A 14900-nucleotide genomic window follows, 5' to 3' on the forward strand; every position below is an offset into this window, starting at 1 on the left:
CAAGATGGGCGGGACAGAGGTGGTGATTTTCCCAGGCCTCTCGCCGCCCCTGGGCTCACTTGGCCTCCTCCCCAGGCTTCGGGGTTTGTTGTTAAGAGAACTTAAATCAAAGGACAAGGCCTCAGGAAGGCCCTGAAGCAGACGGTGACTGTGATGTTCTGCCTTCCTCCCCCCCACCCCAAGAGAGGTCCAGGGCTCACCGTTCACAGGGCCCAGCAGCTGTCTTTGTGCTGGAGAAAGGCCTGGGGGCGGCGCTGGCTGGAAGAGGGCTGTAGGGGGCTTCCTCTGGGGAGCTGGGGAGCTGCCCGGCCTAGGGGTCCAGGCCATGCTCTTGCTTGTCTGTGAGGGTGAAACGATTTTTGCTCTAATGTGCTATTTTGACATCCACAAGTGGGTTTAAACCCAGGCTGTACGAGGGATGATGGATAAAAGAAGATGTGGTCCGTCCACATAATGGAATGTTTGTTGGGCCATTAAAAGGGCGAAGCTCTGACACAGGCTGCGACACGGACGGGCCTCAGAAACCTTGTGCAAAGTGCAGGACTAGAGTCACCACAGGCCACATGCTGTGTGGTTGCCTTTATACGACACATCGTAGACACAGAGAGTAGATTGGCGGCTGCCGGGATCACTGTGAATGGGTTCGGGATTTTCTTTGTGGTGATAAAAACAGTTCTGGAACCAGGTAGAGGAGATGATTACACAACATCGTGAACGTACCCGGTGCAGCTGAACTGTGTGCTTTAAACTGGTTGCAATAGGAAATTTTATGTACACGTATTTTACGACGACGATAAAGCCCGTGCAAACATAGAGAAATGACAACGTTACGTAGCTCGAGCTCCCAAACTAAAAACACTATTTTTAATTGAAAGAAAACGGAGTCGTCACCCTTGGGGGTTACGGCTGAAGCAGAGACGTTTCCTCAGCCCCTGCTGAGCGCCAGGTGCAGTGGCCCTGGATACAGATGCGCGCGGCGGGGCCGTGCGTGTGCCGGGCTGTGGCGTGCAGCCTGCGTCCTCACGTGGACCTTCAGGATGACTGTGGGCTCGTGTCACAGTGTCACTGCGGGGGTTGGGCGATCGGCATGTTGGTCACGAGCTGCCCTGAGTAGCCCAGCGTGGGAGCATGCCCGTCACCTCCCCAGGGCGGCCGCAGCCGCATCCTGAGGGTCTTGGCCCCTCTCCTCCGCCCTCCCTGGGCAGCTCTGTGTCTCAGGAAGATGTCCGTATCCGGCCACCCCTGGCCTCCCAGCTCTGACGGCGCCCCCGGCCCCTCAGCGTGGACCTGACCCGTGGGCACCGTGGGGCACCCGTGGGCACACACATTTGGCCCCCCAGCCTGCCAAGTGTGTGTCAGCTCCTCTGGGCTCTTGCCCGAGGCGGGTCCCCATCAGGGTGAGGGGCCTGGGCACCGGTGGGCGAGCGCCGGCCCAGCCTGGGAAGTTGAACCCGATGCTAGTTCTCTGGGGCTGCCAAGGGAGAAAGCAGGCTTCGGGCCAGGCAGCCGTGGGCAGCACAGAGCGGGAGGGAGTCTGCGGAGGGGCTGGGAGCCCAGGAGCTTCAGGTGGGGGTTGGAGAGTGCGGGAAATGCCAGGCCTCCTAAGGACCAGTCAGGCAGACAGTGACACTCTCCAGGCCCCGTTCTCATGGCAGAGCGAGCTTTCTGGGGCCCCTGGCCCCCAAGTTCACACACTCCCGAGGGCTCCACTGGCAGCCAGTCAGCGGGGTTCTCCTCTGGTCAGAAACCGTGGGCGGCTTCTCTCCCACACTCACAACACAGGCCATTTCTCCCGTGAACACGGAGTCAGCCCCTCCGGCCTCCATCACGATGCTTGGAGCCGTGGGTCCCTGCCTCGGGGCCTTTGCACGGCTGGCGCATCCACAAGCTCACACTCTCCCCTCTCTCGGGCCTCCTCCCAGAGGCCCCCCACCCACCTGTCTGTTTTAGACAGCGCCTCCCCACCAGTCACTCTAGCCCCTTCCCTCCTTCATCTTGGTCTGTAGTGGGATGAACAGTGTCCTCCAAAAATTCACGTCCACCCAGAATCTGTGAACATGACCTTATTTGGAAATAGAGTTTTTGCAGAGGTAATTAGTTAAGGATCAAACTGAGATCGTACTGGAGTTGGGTGGGCCCTAAAACCAACGACTGATGTCCTTACAAGAAGAGGAGAGACATAGAGACACCCAGGGAAGACGGCCCTGCAGGGACGCAGCCACGAGCCCAGGACACCTGAGCCCCCAGAAGCTGGAAGAGGCAGGAGGGACCCTCCCGCAGGGCCTCCAGAGGGAGGGGGCCCTGCCCACACCTTGACTCTGGACTTGGAACTTCTGGAACTATGAGAAGACTCGTTTCTGTTGTTATAAGCCATGCGGTTTGTGGTAATTTGTTCCAGCCGCCCCTTTGATAATGCGCCCCCGAGCTATGTGGTGTCTCCTTGCTTACGACCCATCCCCCCACCACCCCCAGAGTATAAGGACACAAGATCAGGGACGTAGTCCATTGGGCTGTGGCTGTATTCTCATCTTTGTTTGTTTTTCATCTTTGTTAGGGTTTGACTGACAGATAATCATTGTATATACTTAAGGCGTATGGCGGTGTTCTGTTTGTTTCTTTGGCCACATAGCGCAGCTTGTGGGGTCTTAGCTCCCCGACCCGGGATCGAACCAGCGCCCCCTGCATTGGAAGCGTGGAGTCGTAACCACTGGACAGCCAGAGAAGTCCCTGCCCATTTTTAACTCAGGTTATTTGTTTTTTTGCTGTTGAGTTATGTAAGTTCCTAGTATATTTTGGGTATTAACCCCTTATGAGATACAGGGTTTGTAAATACTTTGTCCCCTTCTGTAGGTTGTCTTTTCATTTTATTAATTCTTTCCTTTGCTGTGCAGAAGCTTTTTAGTTTGATGCAGTCTCACTTGTTTATTTTTGCTTTTGCTGCCTGTGCTTTTGATGTCATATCCAAAAAGTCATTGCCAAGACCAATATAAAGGAGCTTTTCCCCTATGTTTTCTTCTAGGACTTTTATGATTTCATGTCTTACATCCAAACCTTTCATCCATTTTGAGTTGATTTTAGTGAGATAAGAGTCCAATTTCATTCTTTTGCAAGTGGCTGTCCAGTTTTCCCAACACCATTTATCGAAGAAATCGTCCTTTCTCCATCGTACATTCTTGGCACCTTTGTCAAAGATTAGTTGACCACACATGCCTGGGTTTGTTTCTGGGCTTTCTGTTCTGTTCTAAACAGATACATGCATCTGTTTGTACGCCAGCACTATACTGTTTGATTACTATAGCTTTGAGATATAGTTTGAATCAGGAAGTGCGATGCCTCCAGATTTGTTCTTCTTTCTCAAGTCTGCTTTGCATTTGGGGTCTTTTGTGGTTCCATAAGAATTTTAGGATTGTTTTTTCTATTTCTGTAAAAAAATGCCGTAGGAATTTTGCTAGGGATTGCATTGAATCTGTAGATGGCTTTGGGTAGTATAGACATTTTAACCCTATTAATTCTTCCAGTCCATGTACACAGGATAGCTTTCCAATTAATTGTGTCTTCTTCAATTTCTTTCATCAGTGTTTTCTAGTTTTCAGTGTGTAGATCTTTCATATCCATGGTTAAATTTACTCCTAAGCATTCCATTCTTTTTGATGCTATTGTAAATGAGATGGCTTTCGTAATTTCTTTTTCAGATAGCTTGTTGTTAGTGTATAGAAACGCAACTTATATTTGTATGTTAACTTTGTCTCCTGCAACTTTACAGAATTCATTAGTTCAACGGTGTTCCGGTTGAGTCTTTAGGATTTTCTATGTATAAGATCAGGTCGTGTATACAGAGACAAGTTTACTTCTTCACTTCCAATTTTTAATGACTTTTATTTCTTTTTCTTTCCCAAGTATTCTGAACTAAGATTTCCTGTGCTGTGTTGAATAGTAGTGGTGAGAGTGGACACCCTTGTCTTGTTCTTGATGTTGGAGAGAACGCTTTCAGCTTTTCATCACTGAGTATGCTTTTAGCTGTGGGCTTGTCATACATGGGGTTTATTACATAGAGGTACAATCTTTCTATACCTCATTGAGTATTTTTTATCATGAAAGGACATTGAATTGTGTCAGATGCTTTTCCTGCACCTATTGAGATGATCGTATGATTTTTATACTTCATTCCATGAACGTGGTGTATCCCGTTTATTTATTTGGCCGTATTGAACCATCCTTGCATCCCAGGGATGAATTCCCCTTGATCGTGGTGTGTAACCCTTTTAAAGTGCTGTTGAATGTGGTCTGCTAGTACAGTTGGCTCTTCGTGTACATGGGTTTTGCATTAGTGGATTCAACTAACCGAGGATGGAAAATCTGAGCAGCAGTTGGCTGAATTCGAGGATGCGGAACCCACGAACACAGAGAGCCAACTGTTTATTTGTTGAAAAAACCCACATACGAGCAGACTCACACAGTTCAGACGCCTGTTGTTCAAAGGTCAGCTGTACTTGGCTGAGAATATGGCATCTACGTCCATCCGAGATACTGGTCTGTAGTCTTTTTGTGGTGTCTTTGTCTGGCTTCGGTATGAGGGTAATGCTGGCTTTGTGAATCGAATGTGGAAGTGTTCCCTCCTCTTCAGTTTTTTGGAAGAGTTGAGAAGAACTGGTGTTAAATTCTTTTTTTAAATGTTTGGTAGAATTCACCAGTGAAACCATCTGCTTCTCTGTGTTGGGCAGTTTTTGATTACTCTTTAATCTCCTTACTCATTACTGGCCTGTTCAGATTTTCTGTTTCTTTATGATTCGGTCTTGGTAGTTTGTATGTTTCTAGGAATTTATCTGGTTCTTCTAGGTGAGCCAATGTGTAGGTGTATAACTTGTTCACAGTGGTCTCTTAGGAGCCTTTGTATTTCTGTGGTTTCAGCCGCAACGTCTCCTCTTTCGTTTCTGATTTTATGTGTGTGTGTCTTCTCTTTTTTTCTAAGTCTAGCTAAAGGTTTGTCAATTTTGTCTACCTCTTCAAAAAACCAGCCTTGGGCTTCCCTGGTGGCACAGTGGTTGAGAGTCCGCCCGCCAACGCAGGGGACACGGGTTCGTGCCCCGGTCCGGGAAGATCCCACGTTCCGCGGAGCGGCTGGGCCCGTGAGCCATGGCCGCTGAGCCTGCGCGTCCGGAGCCTGTGCTTCGCAACGGGAGAGGCCACGGCAGTGAGAGGCCCGCGTACCGCAAAAAAACAAACAAACAAAAAAAAACAGCTCTTGTTCTGTGCCTCTTTTCTGTTGTCGATCTAGTCTGTATTTCCTTCATTTCTGCTCTGACCTCTGCTGTTTCCTTCCTTCTGAGCACTTGCAGAACAGGGCTTACTTAGCACATGGTAATCACTCGATAAATGAGCGGATTCAATTGTCGAATGAATAAATCAAAACCTAAGACAGCTCCCTGCGATGCCCCCACGCTCGACCCCAAGAGTCATCTTCCATGGGAAGAAAGTCAGCCCTCGGGGAGCGCAGGGTGGAAACCTGCTACTGTGGGTCGGAACAGCAGGACCCGCCAGCCTGCGGGTCCACGGCCACAGCTGTCCTGAGAGGGCAGGGAGGGGTGAGGGGCAGCCTGCTGACGGCCTGGCTTCCTGCAGCTCCGAGGTCCCCTGAGCCCAGGACGCAGGGTCTGAAGCGGAGAGGCTGGTGAGAACACAGACGGGGGCGCTGGCGGTCTGCACAGTGGTTACCTGCGAGCCGCGTCTCCGGAATGAGAAGGAAGCGGATCGAGTCCCTGTTTTGCCCACTTACAAGCCGTGTAACCTCAGGCGAGCCACACAAGCCGTGCACACCTTGGCTTCCCCCGTCAAGTTGGGAGATTGAAACCTGCTTGAGAGCGACGGTTTTTTTTCAGGATTAAGAGGGTGTCTGTGAAAGGGCTTTGCTCTGGGCCTGGCTCACCGACACAAATGAAATAGCAGCTGTTACTATCGTGCACTAATTTATCTAAACCCTCCTTGAGTTTAATTTCTGTTTTCAGCCTAAATGGCCTCCCGAGGGGACCAGGTCCCCCAAGCCTCCACACAGCCTCTTAAACAGCGCTTCCTTTTCTGTGTCCTAGCACCACCTCTGCCGGCTTCAAAGGGGCCTCTCAGTTCTAATGTTCCACAGCTGATGGGCCGCTGAGATCGGGGTGTTGCCAGGGGAGGGCTGGAGATGCGTCAGGTCTGGGGGGTCCCGAGCGGAGGGCGTCTGGGCTGGAAAGACTCTCCGTTGGTGGTTCCAGCCCCACTTATCTGCTCTGGGCTCGCCTCTCCCCGCTGATATGCAGGGAATGTGGACGCACAGCCCTGTTCCCACACATCTCAGGTGTGCCGAGGGGGCTGGGGCACGGGACACTGGACAGGACAGGGTGCTGGGTCCACCTGGGCCCGTCCGGTGACCTGCTGGCCGCTCGGCCCCACCGAGCCTCAGTGTCTCGGCTCTGAAATGGGACCATCCTGCCTCCTTCTCGGAATCCACGGTGCAAAGCATTGGGTACCACGGCCTGTGGCTCTGGGCTGTCTGGTTTCTCCGTGACCCTGAGTAACCCCCAACCTTCCTGGACCTCGGTTTCCCCGCTGCAAAACCTGAAACTGAAACATGGACTCCGCACTATGGCCTCCCCATGTCCAGCCATTCCCGCAGACAAGGCCGCTCTGCCTTTATCTCCCCGACGGCCTGTACGCGGCCAGTGACGGGGCTGAGGAACATGAGAGAACTCGAGGGACCCGGGCTCCCACGCGCAGCCCGCCAGCAGGGTCTGCTGCAAACCCCGCAGCACTGGCAGGGGCCTCAGCCCAGGCCCCAGCAAGAGGCGTCCCCAGGCCAGCCCACCGCGTGCAAGTGGACAGCGAGTCCAGAGCCCACGGCCAGCTGAGCAGGACCCAGACCGGCCCGGGTCCCTGGCTGCCGGCCTTGGGGCAGGCCGGTCGTCTGATGCCACGTGGGTCCTGCAGAGGCAGCGGAGGCGGGACTCCGGCAAAGCGCTGGTCCTGCGGGGTCTCTGGCGGGCCGCCAGGTGGACAGCGCCCTGCAGCTGGCACTGCTGGCCTTCGTCGTCTCCATCCAACGTCAGCGCAGAGGGCCGCCACGCCCCACGCTGCTCCATGCATATCTCCCTCCGTTTTCATGAAAATCACATCCCCAGGCTTCATTCCCCCCGACCCGGCTCACGGCTGGTTCCCCAACTGGGGCCTTTCCCTGGGGCTCAGGGGGCATCCAGGGCCCCGTGTCCTCCCCTGCCAGCCTGCGGGTCCAACGTGGGAGCCATAGGTTAGAGGTTGGAGAGGACTGGTGGGGTCGGAGGCTCTGGGGTCAGATCCACCGGCTCCCTATGACCTTGTGAGCTTACGTTCTCTGAGCCTCAGGGGGCCTGCAGGGGGCGGGAGTGAACACAGCCCCGCTTGTAGGGGTGTCAGGGTGCAATGAATGGAGCCACAGGAAGAGCTGGTTCTGACTGTGTGTATGTGCGTACCTGTGTGTGTACCTGTGTACGTACCTGGTGTGTGTATACCTGTGGGGGAACGTCTGTGCACGTGTGAGGTGTGCACGGGGCACAGTCTTTGGGAGTGTACCTGTGTGTGTGCACCTGTGCGTGTGTGTCTACCTGTGTGGATGTGTGTGTGCACACCGTTATTTTTGTCATCATCATCGTTTTCCTACGAGCTGCTAGTGGATCTGGATCAGAATTTTCCGGAGGGCCAAGGCAGGGAGTGGGGGGTGAATGAAGGAGGCAAGACGGCGGGAGGGAGCCGCCAGCCTCCTGGCGGCCCTGCGACGGGCAGCGAGCGGAGCCCGGCACAGCCGGGCAGACTCCCGTCTGCACGAGCCACATCCAGCTCGGTGGAGACGGGCGAGAAGCTCCAGGCCAGGGCTTGGCGATCTGTGCTGGATCTCCACCCCTCTTGCCAGCGGTGCAGCTTTGAGCAAGCACCAGAGAACCTTCCGGAAGCTGGGTTCCCTCCGCTGTGAAATGGAAGTGGGGTTAGGGTTGCTGTCAGCACCGTGCCCCCGGCACGTGGCGGGCGCCCGGCCGGCTCCACGCAGAGCCCCCAGCAGCCGGGCTGGGCTGCTTCTGCGTGGATAGAGTTCCCAGGCTGCCCTCTCCTGGGAGGTGGGGGTGGGGGTGGGGAAACCGGGGTATGTCCCCAGGTCAGTGTGAGGGGCATCGGGGGCAGCTTTGCGCTACTTGGGGGACAAAAAGTGAGCCTGGAGTGACAGCATGAAACTCAAAGGTGGGTTTACGTGCTGCTCCCCACTTGCTACCCCCTTAGGCGGCCCCGTGGCCTCAGTATTCTCACCTGGAAAGTGGGCACGGTGACCCCACCTCAGGGGCTGTGAGGCGCTTCCCAGACCCCCAGAGGAGGACCTGCTGCCGTCGCCGGGGGCCCTGGAGCCCCTTCCTGCCAGGGGCCTCGGGGCTGCCCCGCGCGGCAGCGGAGCCGGTGAAGAAGCCGCACGTTGGGTTTGGGTTTAGCCACGGCTCGGCTTAAACTACACCAGCTCTGCTTCCAGCCCATGCGAGCTATTTACTTCCCGTCCGCATTTGTGGGCGATCGTGAGTCAGCGCACCCTTCTGTTGCTCATGTGATGGAAAAAACGTGCTTTAAACGTTTCCCACGCTGTGTTAGTTATTAAGTGAGTGGCTCAGGCGGGAGGTGTTTACAGGGAGACTGGCGGAGCGGGTGGTGAGGACCCAGCGTGGGTGGGAGCAGATGGGCGGAAACAAGAAGCTGCTCCCCTCCCCGCCGCCTTCCTCACCCCCTCGGGCTGCTCGGGGCGCAGACTCTGCCCCAAATGTTCATTTTTAGCCCAGGAGGAAACTGCAGGGTGGGGGGTTGGGAGGGAGGCATCACGTGTACACACGGGGTCTGGGCAGGCTGAGGCCCCGCCCTCCAGCCTCCTGCAGGGTGGAACCATCACGCAGGCTGCGCTGCGCAAGGGGCCACCTCCTCCGTGCGCCCCCAGCCCTGCCCCGGTCGCAGTGGGTGACATCAGTCCAGGAGAAATGGAAGGGGGCATTGGGAGGAGGCCCAGCTAAGCAAACAGAACAGGCCTGGTCTCCCCAGTGCCCAGGGCCTCAGACCCCTGACCCCCGGACCCCACCAGCTGAAAGGCCCACGCACCAGGGCAGGGCTGGCCTTCTCACCTGGCCTCCGGGGGGCCGCCTCCAGCAAAACCCCACTAAGCGAGCACTCTGTAGGCTGGTGCGTGTTTCCTGCAGGGCACTGTAAGATCACTTGTATACAGAAGGCTACACAACTGGAACAGAGAGAGAGAGTGAAACCACCCACCCATGTAACGGCCACTGAGATCCAGACATTCCAGTGCCCAGAGTCCTTCCCAGCCAGGACCCCAAAGGCACCCACTAGTACCCACCATCTGCCCTCCATCATCAGAGGGCAGGCCCACGATGGTGACTTTTACGTACGTGACGTCATGCAGAACGTACTCTTTTGTGTCTGGCCTTTTTTTTTTTAGCCAGCATTGTGTCTCTGAGATTCACCCACACGTTGGGGTGTGTCACGTTCCGTTGTGTTAAGGTACCGCGTTTTAGTAGCGATTCTGCTGTTGGTGGAGATTTGCGTCGTTTCCAGCACAGGGCGATTACAGCTTGCACTGTGTTGAACATTCTTGAATAGGCCTGTGTGCACGTGGGTGCACCCATTTCTGTCGGGACTGTCCCCAGAAGTAGAACCGCTGGGTCATTGAACGGGCATATGCTCGGCCACCAGACACATGTTCAGAGTGTTGGTAGCGAGTTACACTCCGCCAGCCACACGTGAGCATTCCGGGGCTCTGTCTCCCAGCCAACACTGGGTATGGTCTGTTCTTATGGTTCGTTTTCTTGTTTGCTTTTTTTTTCTTTCCAGTTTAGTCATTGTGGTTTGTGTGTGCAAAGGAACATCTTGTGTTTCATTTCAGTGTTGACTAAGGACCTTGAGAACTTCTCCAAAACTTGTTGTCCATTGAGATATCCTCTTTTATGACGTATCTGCCCAAATTTTTGCCCACTTATCTAAGATGCTGTTGTCTTTTTCTTATTGATTTTAGAAGTATTTTAAAATATTTCCTAGATACCAGCTCCAGAAAAAAAGTGCTGCAAATATATTCTCAAACTGTTTTGCATTTTCTTTGTTTTTCTCCAACATTTGATTATGAAAATGTTCAACCATGAAGCTTGAAAGAATGCTACAGTGACCACCCACATACCCACCACCCGGATCCTACAGTCAACTCTGAATATAATTGTTTTAGCGTATCTGTGTGCATCTGTGGACCCATCAATGCATCTTTTTATTTTTTGATGCACTTCAAAATAAGTTGCAGACATTAGTATGCATTGCCAAAAATACTGGAACACGCACATCATTAACTAAGGGTCAGTGTTTGTGTGTGTGGTCTGGGTTTTCTTTTCAGGTAAATTTACATGTAGTGAAATGCACGGATCTTAAGGATGCCATTCAAGAGTCCCAGCAAACGTAAGCCAGAACGTGTCAAGATACTGAACCAGAAATGCCCTCGTGCCCCTTCCCAGGCAACCCATGGCCCCACCAGCACCCCCAGAGGCAGAACGCGCTACATGATTCCGTTTATATAAAGAGCGAGAACATCAAGTTAAGAGACAAGAAGTGTACATTGCTGAGTAAAAAATTTTAGAGTTTCAAAAACAAAAGAGCTAGAACAAGCAAAACGGATCTGTGATGGGAAAAATCCAGAAAGTGAATCAGAGTGAGTTTGCATTTACCTGTCGGTGGATAATGTTGACACCTTTTCATACGCTTATTGACTGTTTGTGTATCTTCCTTTGTGAAGGTTTCAATGTTCAAATTGCTCATTTAAAAAATGTTTGTTCTGGTTCTTTATATATGCTGGATGCTAATCCTTTGTCAGGTGTATGCTTTGCATATGTTTCCTCCCAGTCTGTGGCTTGCTTATTCATTTTCTGCATGATGGCTTTTTTTTTCTTTTTTTGCGGCACACGGGCCTCTCACTGTTGTGGACTCTCCCACTGCAGAGCACAGGCTCCGGACGCGCAGGCTCAGCGGCCGTGGCTCACGGGCCCAGCCGCTCCGCGGCACGTGGGATCTTCCCGGACCGGGGCACGAACCCATGTCCCCTGCATCGGCAGGCGGACTCTCATGATGGCTTTGGATGAGCACTAGTTTTTCATTTTGTTGCAATCTAATTTATAAATATTTTTAGTATATGGTACTGTTTTTATGTCCTGAGAAACTTCTGCCAATCCCCAAGCTGTGAAGGTGTTCGTCTCAATTTTATTTTAAAGCATTATAGTTTTCATCTTTACCCTCAGATCTGTGGTCCATCTGGAATGAATCTGGGTGTGTAGACACCCAGCTGTGCCAGCACCATTTGCTGAGAAGCCTCTCCTTGGATCGCCTTGGCACTTTTGTTGAAAATCAGATGACCAAGTGTGGGTCTGTCTCTGAACTGTTGGTTCTGTTCTGTTGATCTGTTTCTTGACTGTTGTGTCAGCACCCTACTGGCTAGTTCCCGTAGCTTTAGAGTAAGTCTTGAATTCAACTAGTATTAGTTCTTCAACTTCGTTCTTATTTTTCCAACGTTGCTTTGGCTATTCTTGGTCCTTTACGTTCTCATGTCAACTTTCGAATCAGCCTGTCCGTTTCTCACAAAAATCCTGGTAAGATGATCCTTGGAGTTGTGTAAGCTTAAGGATCACTTGAAGACCTCTGGCTTCTGCACAGGATGCGGGAGTCCGGAAGGAGCTTTGCTGCCTCTTGCTCACAACAGTTCACCCACCTGCTTACCATTTCAGCGGCTCTTCTTTCCTTCCAGAAGATCCGAACTTCTGTCTGGTATCATTTCCCTTCAGCCTTAAGAACTTAGTATTTCTCATAATATGGCTTCTGACGAATCCTCCTAGCGAAAATGTCTTCATTTCACCTTCATTCTTGAAGGATATTTTTGCTGGAGACAAAAGTCTGGCTTGACAGTTTTTAATTTTAACTTTAGAACTTAAGGTGTTCTGCTGGCTTCTGGCTCCTGTCGATTTTAGTGAGGATTCAGTGGTAATTTGGGTCATTATTCCCCTGGCTTTTTGGTGCCACTTATCTTCAGTTACTGTCAAGATTCTCTTTTTTATCCTTGGTTTGCAGACGTTTGTGACAAACCTAAGTGTAGTTTTCATTGTATTTCTCTTGCTTGGGATCCGATGAGTTTCCTACATCTGTGAATCTATGTCTTTCACCAAATTGGGGAAATTTTCAGCTGTTGTTTATCCAAATAATATTTTTGCCCCATTCTTACCTTCCTCTCCTCTGCAACTTCAAGTACACGTACAGTGGACCTTTTGATATTGTTCTGTATGTCTCTTGAGTCTCCGTGAATTTTAATTTCAGTCTTTATCTCTCTGCTTTCAAATTAAATAATTTCTATTCATCTGTGTTCAAGATCACTGATTTTTTTCCTCTGTCATCTGCATTCTGCCATCTAGCCCATCTAGTGACGTTTTTTGATTTCACACATTGTATTTTTTTAGTTCTAGAATTTCTGTTTGTTTCCTTTTTATAGTTTCTATTTTTTCTGTTGAGGTTTCCTGTCTTTTCACTTATTACAAACATAATCTCCTTTACATCCTTGAGCCTAATGAAATAGATGCTTTAAAATCCTTGTCTACTGAGTCTAACATCTGGGTCACATCAGGGTTGGCCTCTGTTGGTTGCCTTGAGAAAGAGTCACATCTTCTTGTTTCTTTTGGATTGTATCCCAGACGCTGTGAGTGACATGTTTTAGAAACTCTAGACTCCATTATATTTGTTCCTTTACGTTTCCCCATAAATTTTAGGATTCGCCTGTTGACTCCAAAAAAGCTACTGGGACTTTGATTGGAATTGCATTGAATCCATAGATCAGTTTGGGATGAACTGGCATCTTTAAACCATCAAGTCTCCCAATCCGTGGATGTGGTGTATCCCTGCATTTGTTTGGTTCTCAGATAAACTTCCCTCAGTGATGTGATGCAGTTTTTCTGCTCGAAGGTTTGGCATATCTTTCATGAGTTTATTCCTAGGTGGTTGCTGTTTTGTGATGTTTCAGGTGGTATTGAGTTCTAAATTTCATTTTCCAATTGTATGTGGAGACACTCAGATGGCACTGTTGGGAATCTCGGAGCAGAGTCCCAGCCCTGCTGAGTATTTGCCACGTAATCTCAGGCAGATCCAGACTCCCCTTCTTTTACCTGCAGAGTGGAAGCTAGGCCGAGGGGCTGTATTTGCTGAGTTTTTAACCCTCAACGTTGTCTCCCTCCTTCTCTGGTTTATGTCACTCTCCCTCCCTGCTGGGCTTCAGGCCGGTGTTGTCTCCATCCACAGCTCCATGGATCAGGGCATCCGTCCCCCGGCCACTGTGGCCCTCCGGAGGCTGTGACCACGTACTCTGGGCTGTCAGGGGGGACCATTTGCTGCTGGACCAGGACGGCTTGAGGCTGCCCCATGGGAGAAAGCAGCCAGCAGGGGGCCAGGGCTGCCACTGGTCTTTCCCGTTACGTGAGCCAAACACTCCCTTCCTAGCTTTGGTCCATGTGGGCCAGGTTTTCTGTCACTTGCCACCAGAGGGTCCTGGCCGTGAGAAGTCAACTCCCTGGGACTGGATTGGCCTGGGGGCTGAGCTCGGTCATGAACGTCCTCCACCATCCTTGGCAAACAGGAGCTGCGATGGGGGCAAGTGAGGGGGACCGAGGGTCCCCTTTGACTTATCAGAGCAGAGGGGATGCCATCTCACAAGCCATCAGAAGGAGAGCATTCAGGTTCCTGATCCTAATCCCGTCTCCCCCCATTCTGCCTGCATCCGTCACCATGGGCGCTGACTTTACGTCGCTCCTCCCAGGCTGCCGTATCTCTGGGGTGGGGACAGTTCCGACCATCTGGGCACTCTTGTGGGGATTCAGGTGCTACCGTGTATAAAGCACAACAGCTGGGCACGTGGTTTACACTCAAGACGACCTAATTCATTGTCATCAGTACCGCCTCACTCAGTGCACGCGTGTCCTGTGGCTGCCACAACAAGTGACCCCAAAATGAGTGGCTTCAAGCCCCACGCGTTGCTTACCTTACTGTTCTGGAGGTCAGAAATCTCACTGGGCTAAAATCAAGGTGTCGGCAGAACGACACGCCCTCGAGGCTCCAGGAGTGAGTCTGTCTCCTGCCTCTTCCAGCTTCTGGAAGAACCTGCGTTTCTTAGCTCGTGGCCCCTTCCCCTACCTTCCAAACCAGCCCTGTAGAGTCTTCAGACCTCTCACGGACTCAGACCGTCCTGTCTCCCTCTTACCTGGACCCTTGTGGTGATGCTGGGCACGCTCGCCCCCCATAATCCAGGGTCATCTCCCATCTCAGGGTCGCTGACTTGTCCACCTCTGCACAGGGACTCTGCCGCGCAGGGTAACATTCACGGGCTCTGGGTCAGCGCGTGGACGTCTTTGGGATTCGTTATTCCGTTCTCCACAGGGCCTTTCCCCAGGGGCCCCAGGGGAAGAGGGTTAGGGCTGGGGCGGGGGCTGGGGCAGGGACTCATCCTATTTCCAAGTTTACCGGAGCTGCTCCAGTAAGAGAAGCACAGCGGGCTGGGGATGGGGGAGGTCAGCTCTCCGCCCCCTGGCCCCAGTCCCCCCGTGTCTACACTGCCTTGAGGACGGATGTTGCCACCTGGAGTCCATTCAGAGGCTGTGGCCGGGACGGTGAGGCGTCCACGCAGGAGCCAGGGCCATGCTCCGGAAGACCTAGGAGTGTCCAGCCAGAGGCTATGAGGTGTTTGACCCTGGCCTTCTCATTCACTTATTTATTTTGAAACCATTTTAATTGCAAAACTAGCACAGAGTTCGGATACCTCCGCCGGGCTCTCCTGGTACCTTGCGACGTAG

Source organism: Grampus griseus, assembly GCF_964374135.1.
Source record: "Grampus griseus genome assembly, chromosome: 19".
NCBI lineage: Eukaryota > Metazoa > Chordata > Mammalia > Artiodactyla > Delphinidae > Grampus > Grampus griseus.